The following is a 16,948-nucleotide window of genomic DNA, read 5'->3' as shown; positions in this document are numbered from 1 at the left end:
GGACTCTCACGAACACAATGGTCTTCTCCGTTTGATGGTGGACGCATGTGAAATTGGTAACGCTGATGTGCACATTTTTGTCTGTAGCGTCCGAACCAATTGGGTTACATGGTATGACCATCTTATTTTGGTTGTTACCAATAGTAGCCTATTTAATTTCTCTTTCGCTCTGGAAACCAAGCGGAAAATGCTGTGCTCTAAAGATAGCATCGTATTGCCATACAAATATATTAGAAGATAATTGTCAATCTGATCAGAAACACTGTGCTCACAACCTTTATCTCCTAAATGATGTCGCTGGTGTATTTTGTTAGAATTTTGGAATATAGTGTGCTTTAAAGTTTTTACCAAGCATGAGTCCATCCAGGCTCGAGTCCCATTAGTGAAACAACACAATAACGAGCTCGAGAAATGTAGCCTATACTGAAGCAAAGATTCACCCACATTTTAGATAAGAAAATATCTGCCTACTTTTCTGTCATGCCAATCATCCATGTTCCAGCCAAATCAAATAATTCCATGTGTCTGCCTTCTGTCTTTATAACCTTTCACATAGCCTATTCTATGGTATGGGTAATCCAATCAGCAACACTGCAGCTGTTGATTGCAGTGATCAGAATTCATCATGTACTGTATGCTATATATAATCAATACACGAATTTCAATGAGTAGGGTATTTGATGCAAACACAGGTTATAAGAATACTTTCCCATTTTATAGCCAACAACACAGTTAACACAATCACTTCAAACTGAAGCTGGAAAGACTGCAAACTAGCTGCACTTTGTTTCATTTGACCTGTTTTCTATTGATATTTCTTTGTATATCCATAACAATTATGCTGATTCATGATTTTGACTTGCTGAGAAAAGCTGCCTGCCTGTCTGTCTCATCCCGACTCTCAATACGTTATAGCTGGAGATCGAATTTGAATATTGAAACAATGTTGGAAATGTCGGAGAGACAGACAGCAAGGTTTATACAAATCTCCGCTGTTGAAAACTAAATGTTAGTCTAAAAGAAATGTGAGATAATGTCTAGATGTTTTATATAGTGGAAATCAAACTTATAAATTGCCTGGCTGGGCTGATGAGACAAGGTAAGTAGGCATTTTAACATCATAGATTCAGCCGGTGGTAACTTGTGAAATAGACACCGGCTGGAATGAGGCCAGTCAGCATTCAGGATAAAACCCACCCTTTATATACATTTTGATAGCCTAGGTACTGATACATGGATATATCTATTATATCTACAACAGCAATTAATTTACAAGGATATGCTTGCCGTCAGCTGACTACTGTAGAAAAGTTACAATCGAATAAAAAATGTGTTACATAAATTTGCCTTAAAGCCCATATGTGTTATCCTATGAAATGGAAGTTATGTTGTACACTCATATATTTTGCCATAATGATCTGCTCAAACCATGCAATGAGCCTACACAGTCAGAGAGGGAAGATTGACAATGTTGAATGGCAAATAAAATTATTTTCAATGGGGTTGCAAGTTAAAAGTGGGAGGCGGGATTAGGTCGGCAACCTTTCTTCGCTGTTTGGCAGAGATCTCAGAGAAAGTTCAATTGTGAACCCGTGACACACATTTATCACATAAAATGTATATGCTCTAACATTCCAACCTGAAGATCACTGATGTCATGATTTGACCTCATTTTCCCCCCTGAGTTCCCAGTTGACTTGAAAGAACCAAGAGTGAGAGAGAGGCGCACTTTCACAGACAGTTCAACGAGTCACAGGGGTTTAGGAACATAGCATTTTTTTCTACATTTGCTTTTATTCCCCTTAAAGAGGTGTTCATCATCTTTAGCAGGGGGTGCCAGGTCTCTGTGAATGACAGCAGAGTAGTGACAGCGATTGTGACTATGGGCATGGAAAGCTTGAAAGCTTGAAGAGGGCAGAGCTAGGTGGGTAACTGGATGCAATCCCTAAATGGCTCAGACACATACCCAGGTATAACCTCAGAGTCGTGGCTCAACACGGTTAATCATCATCTAGCTCAGGGATGGGCTACTGGCGGCCTTTGAGGCCCTCAAATGAATATCAATTTTTTTATATATATATACACATAGTACCAGTCAAAAGTTTGGACACACCTACTCATTCAAGTGTTTATTTTTACTATTTTCTACATTGTAGAATATTATTGAAGACATCAAAACGAACACTTTTTTTTGGTTACAACATGATGCTGTGTTATTTCATAGTTTTGATGGTTATCACTATTGTAACGATCGTTGTATAGAGGAGAAGGAGAAGACCAAGGTGCAGCGTGGTAAGTACTCATAATTACTTTTAATGAATACTAGAACAAACAAAATGGTTGACAGAATCCCCCACCTAGGAACGGCTCCTGACGTTCCTACCAGCCTTCTCAGGGTGGAGGGCCCTGAACTGACGAATGAGGTCAGGGTCCAGTATGTCTTTGGCAGGAACCCAGGAGCGCTCCTCGGGACCTCGCTCCTTGGCCAGGATTGTTCCGGTTTTGGTCACTAGATGCCCCCATTGGGCTTTTTTGACCCTTTTGTTTTCCCTTATTTCCAGTTATCATTTGCACCTGTGCCTCGTTTCCCTTGAATCTATTTAAACCCTTAGTTTTCCTCAGTTCTTTGCTCTGTGTTTGAATGTTAGCACCCAGCCCCAGCCATGCTGTGAACTTTTGTTACTCCAGTTGGATTCTCTTGAGGTACTCTGTTTTTGTTCTCATTTATTTATTTTAGATTTTTCTTTTGAGGTTTTTTCCCTGCTGTACTTACCACTTTTGTGGATTTACCTTGTGACTTGGAGGATATACCTTTTTTCTCTTGGAATTACTTTTGACGTTGTGGATTTATATTTTTGCCTGAAGTACTTTCCTTTTTACTTTATTAAAACACCGTCTCAAGTACTGCTGTGTCTGCCTCATCTTCTGGGTTCTGCCGACTATTAGTGGCTAAGTGACTGTTTCTCTCACCGGAGACCCGAGTTCATAACCGGGTCCTGACAAACCAAAATAGAGACATAAAAAGGATCTCTACGGTCAGGGCATGACAACTATTATTCTACCATGTAGAAAATAGAGAAAAACCCTGGAATGAGTAGGTGTGTCCAAACTTTTACTGGTTCTGTACATATTACCTAAATTACCTTGACTAACCTGTGGCCCTGCGCATTGACTCTATACCAGTACCCCCTGTATCAAATAAAATAAAATGTTATTGGTCACATACACATGGTTAGCAGATGTTTTTGCAAGTCTAGCGAAATGCTTATGCTTCTAGATCCAACAGTGCAGCAGTATCTAATAGGTCATATCTAACAATTCCACAACAAAACCTAATATCTAACAATTCCACAACAAAACCTAATATCTAACAATTCCACAATAAAACCTAATACACACAATCTAGTAAAGGAATGGGATGATAATATATAAGTATAAAATATATGGATGAGCAGTGAAAGAGCGGCTAAGATGCAACAGATAGTAAAGAATAGATAGTGAAGGATACAGTATACAGTATATACGTACATATGAGATGAGTAATGCGAGATATGTAAAAATTCTTAAAGTGGCATTATTCAAGTGACTCGTGTTCCATTTATTAAAGTGGCCAATGATATCAAGTCTGTAGGTAGGCAGCCGCCTCTCTGTGGTAGTGGTGCTGTTTAACAATCTGGTGGCCTTGAGATAGAAGCTGTTTTTCAATCTCTCTGTCCCAACTCTATTGCACTTGTACTGACCTCGCCTTCTGGATGGAAGCGGGGTGAACAGGTAGTGACTTGGGTGGTTATTGTCCTTGATATTTTTTGCCTTCCTGTGACATCGGATATTGTAGGTGTCCTAGAGGGCAGGTAGTTTACCCCCGATTATGTGTTGTGCAGACCGCACCACCCTCTGGAGAGCCCTGCAGTTGTGGGCGGTGCAGTTGCCATACCAGGCGGTGATACAGCCTGACAGGATGCTATCAATTGTACACCTGTAAAAGTTAGTGAGGGTTTTCGTTGAAAAGCCAAATTTTTTCAGCCTCCTGAGGTTGAAGAGGCGCTGTTGCGCCTTCTTCACCACACTGTGTGCGTGGACCATTTCAGTTTGTCGGTGATATGAACACCGAGGAAATTAAAACTTTCCACCATCTCCACTGCTGTTCCGTCGATGTGGAGACTGGTTGCTCCCTTTGCTGTTTCCTGAAGTCCAAGATCATCTCTTTTGTTTTGCTGACATTGAGTGAGAGGTTATTTTCCTGACGCCACAATCCGAGGGCCCTCACCTCCTCCCTGTAGGCTGTCTCGTCGTTGTTGATAATCAAGCCTACCACTGCAGTGTCGTCTGCAATCTTGATGATTGAGTTGGAGGCGTGCATGGCCACGCAGTCGTGGGTGAACAGGGAGTACAGGAGACGGCTGAGAACGCACCCTTGTGGGGCCCCAGTGTTGAGGATCAGCGGTGTGGAGATGTTGTTTCCTACCTTCACCACCAGGGTGCGGCCCGTCAGGAAGTCCAGTACCCAGTTGCACAGGGCGTGGTCGAGACCCAGGGTCTCAAGCTTAATGATGAGTTTGAAGGGTACTATGGAGTTCAATGCTGAGCTGTAGTCAATGAACAGCATTCTTACATACTTCTGAATAAACTCTTAAAGACCTAGTCATCTTTTACCTCAATAGCAGTCAATATTCAATCATCACCTTATTTAGTCTCATCTGAAAGTGGTAAATTCTTGGTTATCTTCACGAACCCTGGCTAACAAGTTGAATCAGCAATACAAAATTTGGTTTAATTATTTATTTACTAAATACCTAAAATCACACAGAATTACATCTACACAGAATGGATCATACATTGATTACAAATTATGTCATAAAGGAAAACGTCCTTAGCGGACGGAACAGATATGACAGCTGGTTACACAAAGAAAGGGGGTTGGGTTTGAGTGAAAGAGCGGGAAGACTGGGGAGCAAAGAGGTTTTGTGTCTCTATCGGGCCGTAGGCAGCTATGCTATCGTAAATACAGTATCTTATGCATTCTAATTAACCGCCCATTTGAAAAAGGAAAATGCAATAAATATTTACTCTGAGCTGTGCTTCGGTAGATTGGTCGTAGATAGAAGGCGGTGTGGTCCAGCATGGATCTCTGGTCCTCTGAAGAATGTCTAGTGGTGAACTGGAGCGTGGTAGAATTGATACTCTGTTCGTCCTCTCCTAGCCCACGTTTAGCGGGCGGAGAGGGTATCACTTCTTTAGTGAATAAGAGTTCAAAGTTCATACCAAGGTGCCATTCTATATGCTCATGCTATATTCTGTCTGGTATAGTCGAAATTCATCCTTTCGGTGTGTCGATAGTCACCTTCACATTGAACGTGATGCTAATTTCGTTAGGTTATTATCTGAGCCTTTTTAACGTAGGGCCGTCGTCCTCACGTCCTCGGAACAGGAAGTTACATTTTCTTAAATGGGCTTAAATAGGGTTGGGTGTCACGACTTCTGCCAAAGTCGTTGCCTCTCCTTGTTCGGGCGGTGTTCGGCGGTCGACGTCACCGGTCTTCTAGCCATCATCGATCCATTTTTCATTTTCCATTGGTTTTGTCTTGTCTTCCCACACACCTGTTTTCAATCCCATCCATTACCTCTTGTGTATTTAACCCTCTGTTTCCCCTCATGTCTTTGTCAGAGATTGTTTTATGTCAAGTGTTGTTTCTGGGTGTATAGGTGCGCGACGGGTCCTCGTACCCATGTTTATTTTATGTATGTACATTTTCGTGTTTGGAGCATGTTAAGTGGACATTTATTAAAAGTCTCCATTTACACTCAGTTTAACTCTCCTGCGCCTGACTTCCCTGCCACCTATACACACGACTCTGACAGAATCTCTGACCATAACTATGAAGTCAGCAGGAGGAGACACTTCGCTCATGGAGGTAGAGGAACGCGTCATGGAACAAGCGGAGGAGATTGACAGTCTGAGCGCTGCCATGGATCGCATTGTCCAGAATATGGACCGCTTGGAGAGACAGGGAGTTTTTCCAGCGCCTCCACCACCACAACCGGTATTTCCGTTGAACGCTTTTTCTCCTTCTGAACATAACAAGATCCATTTATCCCTACCCACGGGATACAATGGAGATACTGCCAGCTGCCAGGGTTTTCTCCTAAAACTGAACTTGTATCTGGCCACGGTCTCTCCAGTACCATCGGACCGTGAGAAGAGTTACGCCCTCGTCTCATGCCTCACCGGGAAAGCCCTGAGTGGGCCAGCGCTGTGTGTAGAGAGGAGGATGCGGCGTTGGACCATTTTGAGGAGTTCATCCGCCATTTCCGGATGGTATTCGACCACCCATCCGAAGGCAGAGCGGCGGATGAGCTCCTCTATCATCTGAGGCAGGAGACGAGGAGTGCACAGGAGTTTGCTTTGGAGTTTAGGACCTTGGCTGCCGGCGCTGGATGGAGCGACAGGGCCCTGATCGACCATTACCGTTGTAGTCTACGCGAGGACGTCCGTCGGGAGCTGGCCTGTAGAGACACCACCCTCAACTTCAATCAGCTGGTGGACATGTCCATCAGGCTGGACAACATGCTGGCTACTCGTGGACGTCTAGATCGGGGTCTAGTTGTTCCATCCTCCCGCACCCTCTCTCCCGAACCTATGGAATTGGGAGGGATGGTGCGCAGGGAGACCGGAGGGGGTTCCCGCTTGAGCACCATCTATGGTCGCAGAGATCACACTGCTGGTCGGTGCCGGGTTGGTTCCTCTGGGAATAGAGAAGGTAGGCAGGGCACTCTGGCATCACCCCAGGTGAGTAGGCACCATTCTCATCCAGAGCCCTCTGTCGCACTAATGTTTGTCTCTGTCACTTTTCCGGATTTTTCCCTGCATTCCCAGTATAAGGCGCTAGTAGATTCAGGCGCAGCTGGGAATTTCATTAATAAAGATTTAGCTCATAGTTTAGGGATCCCTATTGTTTCTGTGGATATGCCTTTCCCTATTCATGCCTTAGATAGTCGACCATTAGGTTCAGGGTTTATCAGGGAGGTCACCGCACCTTTGTGTATGATAACGCAGGAGGGTCACAAGGAGAAGATTAGTCTTTTCCTTATTGATTCTCTTGCGTATTCTGTGGTGCTAGGCCTACCCTGGTTAACTTGTCATAACCCCACTGTTTCTTGGCCACAGAGGGCTCTCACAGGGTGGTCGCGAGAGTGCTCAGGTAGGTGTTTAGGGGTTTCCGTTGGTGCTACTACAGTGGAAAGTCCAGACCAGGTCTCCGCCGTGCGCATTCCCCCCGAATATGCCGATTTGGCTCTCGCCTTCTGTAAAAAGAAGGCGACTCAATTACCACCCCATCGACGGGGGGATTGTGCGATAGATCTCCTGGTAGACGCTGCATATCCCAGGAGTCACGTGTATCCCCTGTCGCAAGCGGAGACGGTGGCTATGGATACATATATCTCTGAATCCCTGCGTCAGGGGTTCATTCAGCCATCCATTTCACCAGCCTCTTCGAGTTTCTTTTTTGTGAAGAAGAAGGATGGCGGTTTACGCCCGTGCATTGATTATCGATGTCTCAATAAAATCACGGTGAAATATAGTTACCCGTTACCTCTGATAAATACAGTTATTTAGTCAATGAACGGGGCACGCTTCTTCACAAAATTGGATCTCAGGAGTGCGTACAATCTGGTGCGTATTCGGAAGGGTGATGAGTGGAAGACGGCATTTAGCACCACCTCAGGTCATTATGAGTACCTTGTCATGCCATATGGGTTGATGAATGCTCCATCAGTCTTCCAATCATTTGTAGATGAGATCTTCAGGGACCTGCACGGGCAGGGTGTAGTGGTGTATATCGATGATATTCTGATATACTCCGCTACACGCGCCGAGCATGTGTCCCTGGTGCGCAGGGTGCTTGGTCGACTGTTGGAGCATGATCTATATGTCAAGGCTGAGAAATGCTTGTTCTTCCAACAATCCATCTCCTTCCTAGGGCATCGGATTTCCACTTCAGGAGTGGAAATGGAGAGCGACCGCATTACAGCCGTGCGTAATTGGCCGACTCCAACCACGGTAAAGGAGGTGCAGCGTTTTTTAGGGTTTGCCAATTACTACCGGAGGTTTATCCGGGGTTTTGGTCAGGTGGCTGCTCCCATTACCTCACTGCTAAAGGGGGGCCCGGTGCGCTTGCAGTGGTCGGCTGAGGCGAACAGGGCTTTTGGACACCTGAAGACTCTGTTTACCTCGGTGCCTGTGTTGGCTCATCCGGATCCCTCTTTGCCATTCATAGTGGAGGTGGACGCATCCGAAGCTGGGATAGGAGCAGTGCTCTCTCAGCGTTCGGGTGTGCCACTGAAGCTTCGCCCCTGTGCTATCTTTTCGAAGAAGCTCAGCCCGGCGGAGCGAAACTATGATGTGGGGGACCGGGAACTGTTAGCTGTCGTAAAAGCCTTGAAGGCGTGGAGGCATTGGCTTGAGGGGGCTAAACACCCTTTTCTCATCTGGACTGACCACCGCAATCTGGAGTACATCCGGCAGGCGAAGAGACTGAATCCTCGCCAGGCAAGGTGGGCCATGTTTTTCACTCGTTTTGTGTTTACTCTTACTTACAGACCAGGCTCCCAGAACGTCAAGGCAGACGCATTGTCTCGGCTGTATGACACAGAGGAGCGGTCCATGGATCCCACTCCCATACTCCCAGCTTCGTGTTTGGTGGCGCCAGTAGTGTGGGAGCTGGACGCGGACATTGAGCGGGCGTCACGTGCAGAGCCCTCTCCTCCTGAGTGTCCAGCTGGTCGTCTGTACGTTCCGTCTGCTGTCCGCGACCGATTGATCTATTGGGCTCACACGTCACCCTCCTCTGGTCATCCAGGGATAGGTCGGACGATGCGCTGTCTTGATGGGAGGTACTGGTGGCCCACTTTAGCTAAGGACGTGAGGATTTATGTTTCCTCCTGCTCGGTGTGCGCCCAGTGCAAGGCTCCTAGACACCTGCCCAGAGGTAAGCTTCAACCTTTACCCGTTCCTCAACGGCCGTGGTCGCACCTGTCGGTGGATTTTTTGACTGATCTTCCACCTTCACAGGGTTACACCACGATCCTGGTCGTTGTGGATCGGTTTTCGAAGTCCTGTCGTCTCCTCCCTTTGCCCGGTCTCCCTACGGCCTTACAAACTGCAGAGGCCCTGTTTACACACGTTTTCCGGCACTATGGGGTGCCTGAGGATATAGTGTCTGATCGGGGTCCCCAGTTCACATCAAGGGTCTGGAAGGCGTTCATGGAACGTCTGGGGATCTCGGTTAGTCTTACCTCAGGTTTTCACCCCGAGAGTAATGGGCAGGTGGAGAGAGTTAACCAGGATGTGGGCAGGTTTCTGCGGTCCTATTGCCAGGACCGGCCGGGGGAGTGGGCGAAGTTCGTGCCCTGGGCAGAGATGGCCCAGAACTCGCTACGTCACTCCTCCACTAACCTTACCCTAATACACATTGAAAAGGAGTATCAGCCGGTTCTGGCTCCTTGGCATCAGAGTCAGACCGAGGCTCCTGCGGTGGACAATTGGTTTCGGCGCGCTGAGGAAACCTGGGAGGCAGCCCACGTCCACCTTCAGCGCGCCATAAGGCGCCAGAAAATTGGCGCAGACCGTCGCCGCAGTGAGGCCCCGGTGTACGCACCAGGGGACAGGGTCTGGCTCTCGACCCGAAACCTGCCCCTCCGCCTGCTCTGCCGGAAGCTGGGTCCGCGGTTTGTGGGGCCGTTTAAAGTCCTGAGGAGAGTGAACGAGGTATGTTATAGGTTACAACTGCCCACTAATTACCGTATTAACCCCTCGTTCCATGTGTCTCTCCTCAGGCCGGTGGTGGCTGGCCCGCTCCAGGAGGCTGAAGTGCGTGAAGTTCCTCCGCCTCCTCTAGACATCGAGGGGGTCCCGGCGTACTCTGTCCGATCCATTTTGGATTCGAGACGTCGGGCGAGGGGCCTTCAGTACCTCGTGGACTGGGAGGGGTACGGGCCGGAGGAGAGATGCTGGGTTCCGGTGGAGGACGTTTTAGATCCTTCCATGTTAAAAGAATTCCACCGCCTCCATCCGGATCGCCCTGCACCTCGCCCTCCGGGTCGTCCCCGAGGCCGGTGTCGACGCGCAGCTGGAGCCGCGCGTCAGGGGGGGGGTACTGTCACGACTTCTGCCAAAGTCGTTGCCTCTCCTTGTTCGGGCGGTGTTCGGCGGTCGACGTCACCGGTCTTCTAGCCATCATCGATCCATTTTTCATTTTCCATTGGTTTTGTCTTGTCTTCCCACACACCTGTTTTCAATCCCATCCATTACCTCTTGTGTATTTAACCCTCTGTTTCCCCTCATGTCTTTGTCAGAGATTGTTTTATGTCAAGTGTTGTTTCTGGGTGTATAGGTGCGCGACGGGTCCTCGTACCCATGTTTATTTTATGTATGTACATTTTCGTGTTTGGAGCATGTTAAGTGGACATTTATTAAAAGTCTCCATTTACACTCAGTTTAACTCTCCTGCGCCTGACTTCCCTGCCACCTATACACACGACTCTGACATTGGGAGAGAGGGGCTGTGTTTCATAGTTTACAAAAGTGTCTGTTCACATGGGCGGGGCTACTGAGTTGAGCATAGTTCACTCATGAAAACCAATTCTCTCATTTAGAAGCTAAAATTACATTTAATCTTTTCACAAATAGTTTAATAGTTAAACATTTAAATTGCAAACATTTTAAAAACAATTCCATGTGAATCTGATAACTAGAATGTATAGACTTTCCAAGATACAGTTTATGTTGTCCTATCATCAGTAATAATGTCTCCGACGCCAACTGATCTGACATCATATTCATTAAGTACCAACACATATTTTCAACTGGTTGGATTACCGAAATATGTTTCAGTTTCCCACCTTTTGATGTTACCAGACTCTCCATGTTAACAAAGGGATTTTCAATAGTCACATCGGTAGAGTAGAGAGAGGAAAAAGGAGAAAGTATTTATGGGGGTCGTAAACCTCCCCCAACAGGCCAACGTCATGACAAGGGTAACATGTAGATATAATTCTCGACTAGTCTCTCAAAGCACTTCATGATGACAGAAGTGAGTGCTACAGGGCAATAGTCATTTAGTTCAGTTACCTTAGCTTAAGACGGCAGGACTTCGAGAACCGATCCACAACGACCAGGATCGTCGTATTCCCCTGAGACAGGGGAAGATCCGTAAGAAAATCCACCGATAGATGGGATCACGGCCGTTGTGGAACGGGGAGGGGTTGTAATTTCCCCCGTGGCAAGTGCCTAGGAGCCTTACTCTGGTTGCACACCGAACAGGAGGAGACATAGAAGCGCACGTCTCTCAACAAGGTAGGCCACCAGTACTTCCCTCTAAGACCTCGCACCGTCCTCAAAATACCCGGGTGACCTGACGAGGGTAGACTATGAGCCCACCGAATCAATTGATCACGAACAGCGAGCGGCACGTACCTACGACCCTCCGGGCACTGTGGAGGCGCAAGTTCCTCCCTTAGTGCCCGCTCGATGTCCGCGTCCACCTCCCATACTACCGGTGCTACCAGCTTGGCAGCCGGAATGATGGGAGTAGGATCGATGGACCGGTCATCAGTGTCATATAGGCGGGACAGCGCATCGGCCTTAGTATCGAGGGAACCTGGTCGATACGAGATCGTAAAACGAAATCGGGTGAAATACATGGCCCACCTTGCCTGACGAGGATTCAGTCTCCTAGCTGATCGGATATACTCCAGGTTACGGTGGTCAGTCCAGATGAGGAAAGGGTGCTTAGCCCCCTCAAGCAAGTGTCTTCACAACTTCAGGGCCTTAACCATGGCCAACAGCTCTCTATCCCCCACATCATAATTCCGCTCCGCTGGCCCGTGCTTCTTTGGAAAAAATGCACGGGGCGGAGCTTCGGTGGCGTACCCGAGCGCTGTGAGAGCACCGCTCCAACCCCAGCCTCGGATGCGTCCACCTCTACGATGAATGCCAAAGAAGGGTCCGGATGCGCAAGCACTGGCGCTTCGGTGAACAGCGCCTTCAAACGACGGAAAGCACCGTCCGCCTCTGCTGACCACTGCAAACGCACCGGCCCCCCCTTCAGCAGTGAGGTAATAGGAGCCGCTACTTGACCAAAGCCCCGGATAAACCTCCGGTAGTAATTGGCAAACCCTAAAAACCGCTGCACCTCCTTTACCGTGGTCGGAGTCGGCCAATTACGCACGGCCTTGACGCGGTCACCCTCCATTACCACCCCCGAGGTGGAAATGTGATAACCCAGGAAGGAAACGGCTCGTTTGGAAAACTCACATTTCTCCGCCTTCACGTACAGGTCATGCTCCAGCAATCGCCCAAGAACCTTGCGTACCAGAGACACATACTTCATATTCCGCCAAGGTTTAACAACACACCAGCGTGTGCACACCGGAGAGCTGCCTTACGTCTGCGATCAATGTGGAAAGAGGTTTTCTCAGTACAATTCTTTGGTTATTCACCAGCGAACACACACCGGGGAGAAACCTTACCCATGCTCCGCGTGTAGCGGAGTAAATCAAGATGTCGCCAATATACACCACTACACCCTGTCCGTGCAGGTCTCTGAGAATCTCATCAACAAAGGATTGAAAGATGGCTGGAGCATTCTTTAACTTCTACTTCATCACAATCCCGGATCCGGGAGCACCCCCATCAGTAAAAAAGCTGACTAGCATAGCCTAGCATAGCGTCACAAGTAAATACTAGCATCTAAATATCATTAAATCACAAGTCCAAGACACCAGATGAAATATACACATCTTGTGAATCCAGCCATCATTTCTGATTTTTAAAATGTTTTACAGGGAAGACACAATATGTATTTCCATTAGCTAACCACGATAGCAAAAGACACAACTTTTTTTTCTCCACCATTTTTTTCCTGCATAGGTAGCTATCACAATTTTGACCAAATAAAGATATAAATAGTCACTAACCAAGAAACAACTTCATCAGATGACAGTCTGATAACATATTTATTGTATAGCATATGTTTTGTTAGAAAAATGTGCATATTTCAGGTATAAATCATAGTTTTACATTGCAGCCACCATCACAACTCTCACCAAAGCAACTAGAATAACTACAGAGACCAACGTGAATTACCTAAATACTCATCATAAAACATTTATGAAAAATACACAGCGTACAGCAAATGAAAGACAAAGATCTTGTGAATCCAGCCAATATTTCAGATTTTTTAAGTGTTTTACAGCGAAAACACAATATAGCATTATATTAGCTTACTACAATAGCCAACCACACAACAGCATTGATTCAAGCCAACAATAGCGATAACGAATAAACCAGCAAAATATATTAATTTTTTCACTAACCTTCTCAAACTTCTTCAGATGACAGTCCTATAACATCATATTACACAATACATATAGAGTTTGTTCGAAAATGTGCATATTTAGCGGCACAAATCGTGGTTATACAATGAGAATAGTAGCCAAGCTGCCAACAAAATGTTGGGAGAAATCTTGGGAGAGGCACCTAATCTAATCATTAACTAATCATAAACCTGACTAAAAAATACAGGTTGGACAGCAAATGAAAGATACATTAGTTCTTAATGCAACCGCTGTGTTAGATTTTTTAAATTAACGTTACTACGACATACAGCGTGCGTTAAAGCGAGACCGCACCGAAATTAATGGCGGAATAGGAGTTTTACATTTTTCAACAGAACAACGAATTAACATCATAAATACTTCTTACTTTTTGATGAGCTCCCATCAGAATCTTGGGCAAGTTGTCCTTTGTCCAGAGGAATTGTTGCTCGGTTGTAGATTGTCGCCTTCAACTTTGGAATTAGCAGTAAACATTAGCCATGTGGCGAAGACGTGTCCAACTCACTATAACGCAGCACTAAGAAATATCCGAAAATCGCAATATACTGATATAAACTGATATAACTCGGTTTAAAATAACAACATTATGATGTCTTTAACACCTATATCGAATAAAATCAGAGCCGGATATATCTAAGGCCTATAACGGGAGCTTTCCAGAACGCAATCCTGAGGTCTGTCTTGCGTCATGGCGAATGTTGAAAAGACTGCACCCCACGTTCCAAGCCCATTTATATGGCCTCAGATCTGCCTAGCAACTCCATTCCAATTCTCACTATTTGCTGACATCTAGGGGAAGGCGTATGCAGTGCATCTCGACCAATAGAAGACATGCAAATTAATAAACTGACCCCAGAACAGCCTGCCTGATTTCAGATTTCTCACTTCCTCACAGGAAAATTGCTCCAACTTGAGTTCTGTTTTACTCACAGATATAATTCAAACGGTTTTAGAAACTAGAGAGTGTTTTCTATCCAATAGTAATAATAATATGCATATTGTACGAGCAAGAATTGAGTACGAGGCAGTTTAATTTGGGAACGAAATTTTTACAAAGTGAAAGCACCCCCTATTGAGAAAAGGTTTTAACCCATACGGCATGACGAGGTACTCATAATGGCCAGATGTTGTACTAAACGCGGTTTTCCATTCATCTCCCTCCCGAATATGCACCAGATTATACGCGCTCCTGAGGTCCAGTTTCGTGAAGAATCGCGCCCCGTGAAATGTTTCCACCGCCGTAGCGATGAGAGGTAGTGGGTAACTGAAACCCACAGTGATGGAATTTAGACCTCGATAACCAATACACGGACGCAAACCACCATCCACGTCAAAATAACAACAAGCCCGCACAAACACCAGCGGGCTAAACGAACTTAAATAAAAATACCGGACAGTGAAACCCCAAAAGAACACAAACACCACATACATCAAAATAACAACAAGCCCGCACAAACACCAGTGGGCTAAACGTACTTAAATAACACCCATCCCAAAACCCCAACAAGGAACAGGTGAAAACAATTAGACAAAAACAAACGTAAAGGAAAAAGGGATCGGTGGCAGCTAGTAGCCTGGCGACGACAACCGCCGAGCGCCACCTGAACAGGAAGGGGTGCCACCTTCGGTGGTATTCGTGACAGTATGACTGTGGTATGTGTGGTCCCATGGTGTTTATACTTGCGTACTATTTTTTTTGTACAGATGAACGTGGTACCTTCAGTTACTTGGAAATTGCTCCCAGGGATGAACCAGACTTGTGGAGGTCTACAATTTTTTTTCTGAGGTCTTGGCTGATTTATTTTGATTTTCCCATGATGTCAAGCAAAGAGGCACTGAGTTTGAAGGTAGGCCTTGAAATACATCCACAGGTACACCACCAATTGACTCAAATGATGTAAATTAGCCTATCAGAAGCTTCTAAAAACATGACATCATTTTATGGAATTTCCCAAGCTGTTTAAAGGCACAGTCAACTTAGTGTATGTAAACTTCTGACCCACTGGAATTGTGATACAGTGAATTTGTAAGTGAAATAAACTGTAAACAAATGTTGGAAAAAATATTGTGTCATCACAAAGTAGATGTCCTAACCGACTTGCCAAACCTATAGTTTGTTAACAAGACATTTGTAGAGTGGTTGAAAAATGTGTTTCAATGACTCCAACCTAAGTTTATGTAAACTTCCGACTTCAACTGTACATGCATACTTTAGCGTTCTTATCCTTGCTGATATTTTCAGATCCAATGGGGAATCCACAGAATCCTTGTGGGATGCAGAAATTGGGGGATAACTTTTCCGTGCAATAATGTCTCTGAAAAACTTCCACATTATTTCCAGGATTACCATCTTCGATAACTGAGACACCAGACCAGAACGGCGGCAGAGAGACAAGCTAGCTGCAATCAGGTCAGTGTGGGACAAGTAGGTGAACTGCCTTTCCCTGTTTTACAACCCTGGGCCCAATGTTACTGTTGATGAGCAGCTTATGCCATTTTGATTTTGGGGCCTCTGCCCCTTCAGGCACAACATACCATCTAAACCCACAGAATATGGAATCAAGATCTGTGCTGCTTGTGATGCTGCTACATCATATGCGTGGAACTTGCAAGTGTATACGGGGAAGACAGATGGAGGAGCCCCTGAGAAGAACCAAGGGATGCAGGTTGTCCTGGATGTGACACAGGGACTCCGTGGCCACAACATCACATGCATTAACTTTTTTACTTCACACAAGCTGAGACAGGTGTTACGTCCTGACCTTAGTTACTTTTTTATGTCTCTATTTTGGTTTGGTCAGGGCGTGAGTTGGGGTGGGCATTCTATGTTTTCATTCTATGTTTTGTTCTGTGTGTTGTATTTCTATGTGTTTGGCCTGGTATGGTTCCCAATCAGAGGCAGCTGTCAATCGTTGTCTCTGATTGAGAACCATACTTAGGTAGCCTGTTCCCACCTGTGTTTGTCGGTAGTTGTTTCCTGTTTTGTGTTTTGTCACCTTGCAGGACTGTTTCGATTTTCGTTGTTTCACTTTTGTTATTTTGTATTCTGTGTTCAGTTATAATAAATTTAACATGGACACGTACCACGCTGCATTGGTCCGATCCTTCCTATTCCTCGTCCGAAGAAGATGACGATCGTTACAACAGGTGCTCCTCAAGAGGAAGCTGACGATCGTAGGAACGGTATCAAAAAACAGGACAGAGCTCCCACCTAAGCTGTTGAATACACAGAACAAGCCTATCAATTCCTCTCAGTTTGTGTTCACGGGCGACACGTCCCTAGTATCCTACGTGCCAAAGAATGGCAAAAATGTGTTACTCATGAGTACGTTGCATAGAGAAGGAAGAATCTATGGCCAGGAACATCAAAAAACAGAAATCATAATGGAAATCATAATGGACAACTCCAATACCAGAAGTATGTGTGAGTGATGTTGTTGCATGTGTGTGTGTCTGATTCTCCCACCTTGGCCTACTGTAACTATATATGTGAGTGAGTGAGATGTTAGCAAAATGCAGCCGGTAGCAACAAGAAGAAGCACTGCAATGTGTG

This window comes from Salvelinus namaycush, chromosome 21 (assembly GCF_016432855.1).
Source record: "Salvelinus namaycush isolate Seneca chromosome 21, SaNama_1.0, whole genome shotgun sequence".
Classification (NCBI taxonomy): Eukaryota; Metazoa; Chordata; class Actinopteri; order Salmoniformes; family Salmonidae; genus Salvelinus; species Salvelinus namaycush.
The sequence above is the reverse complement of the archived record's forward strand: the minus strand, read 5'-3'. Positions refer to the sequence as shown.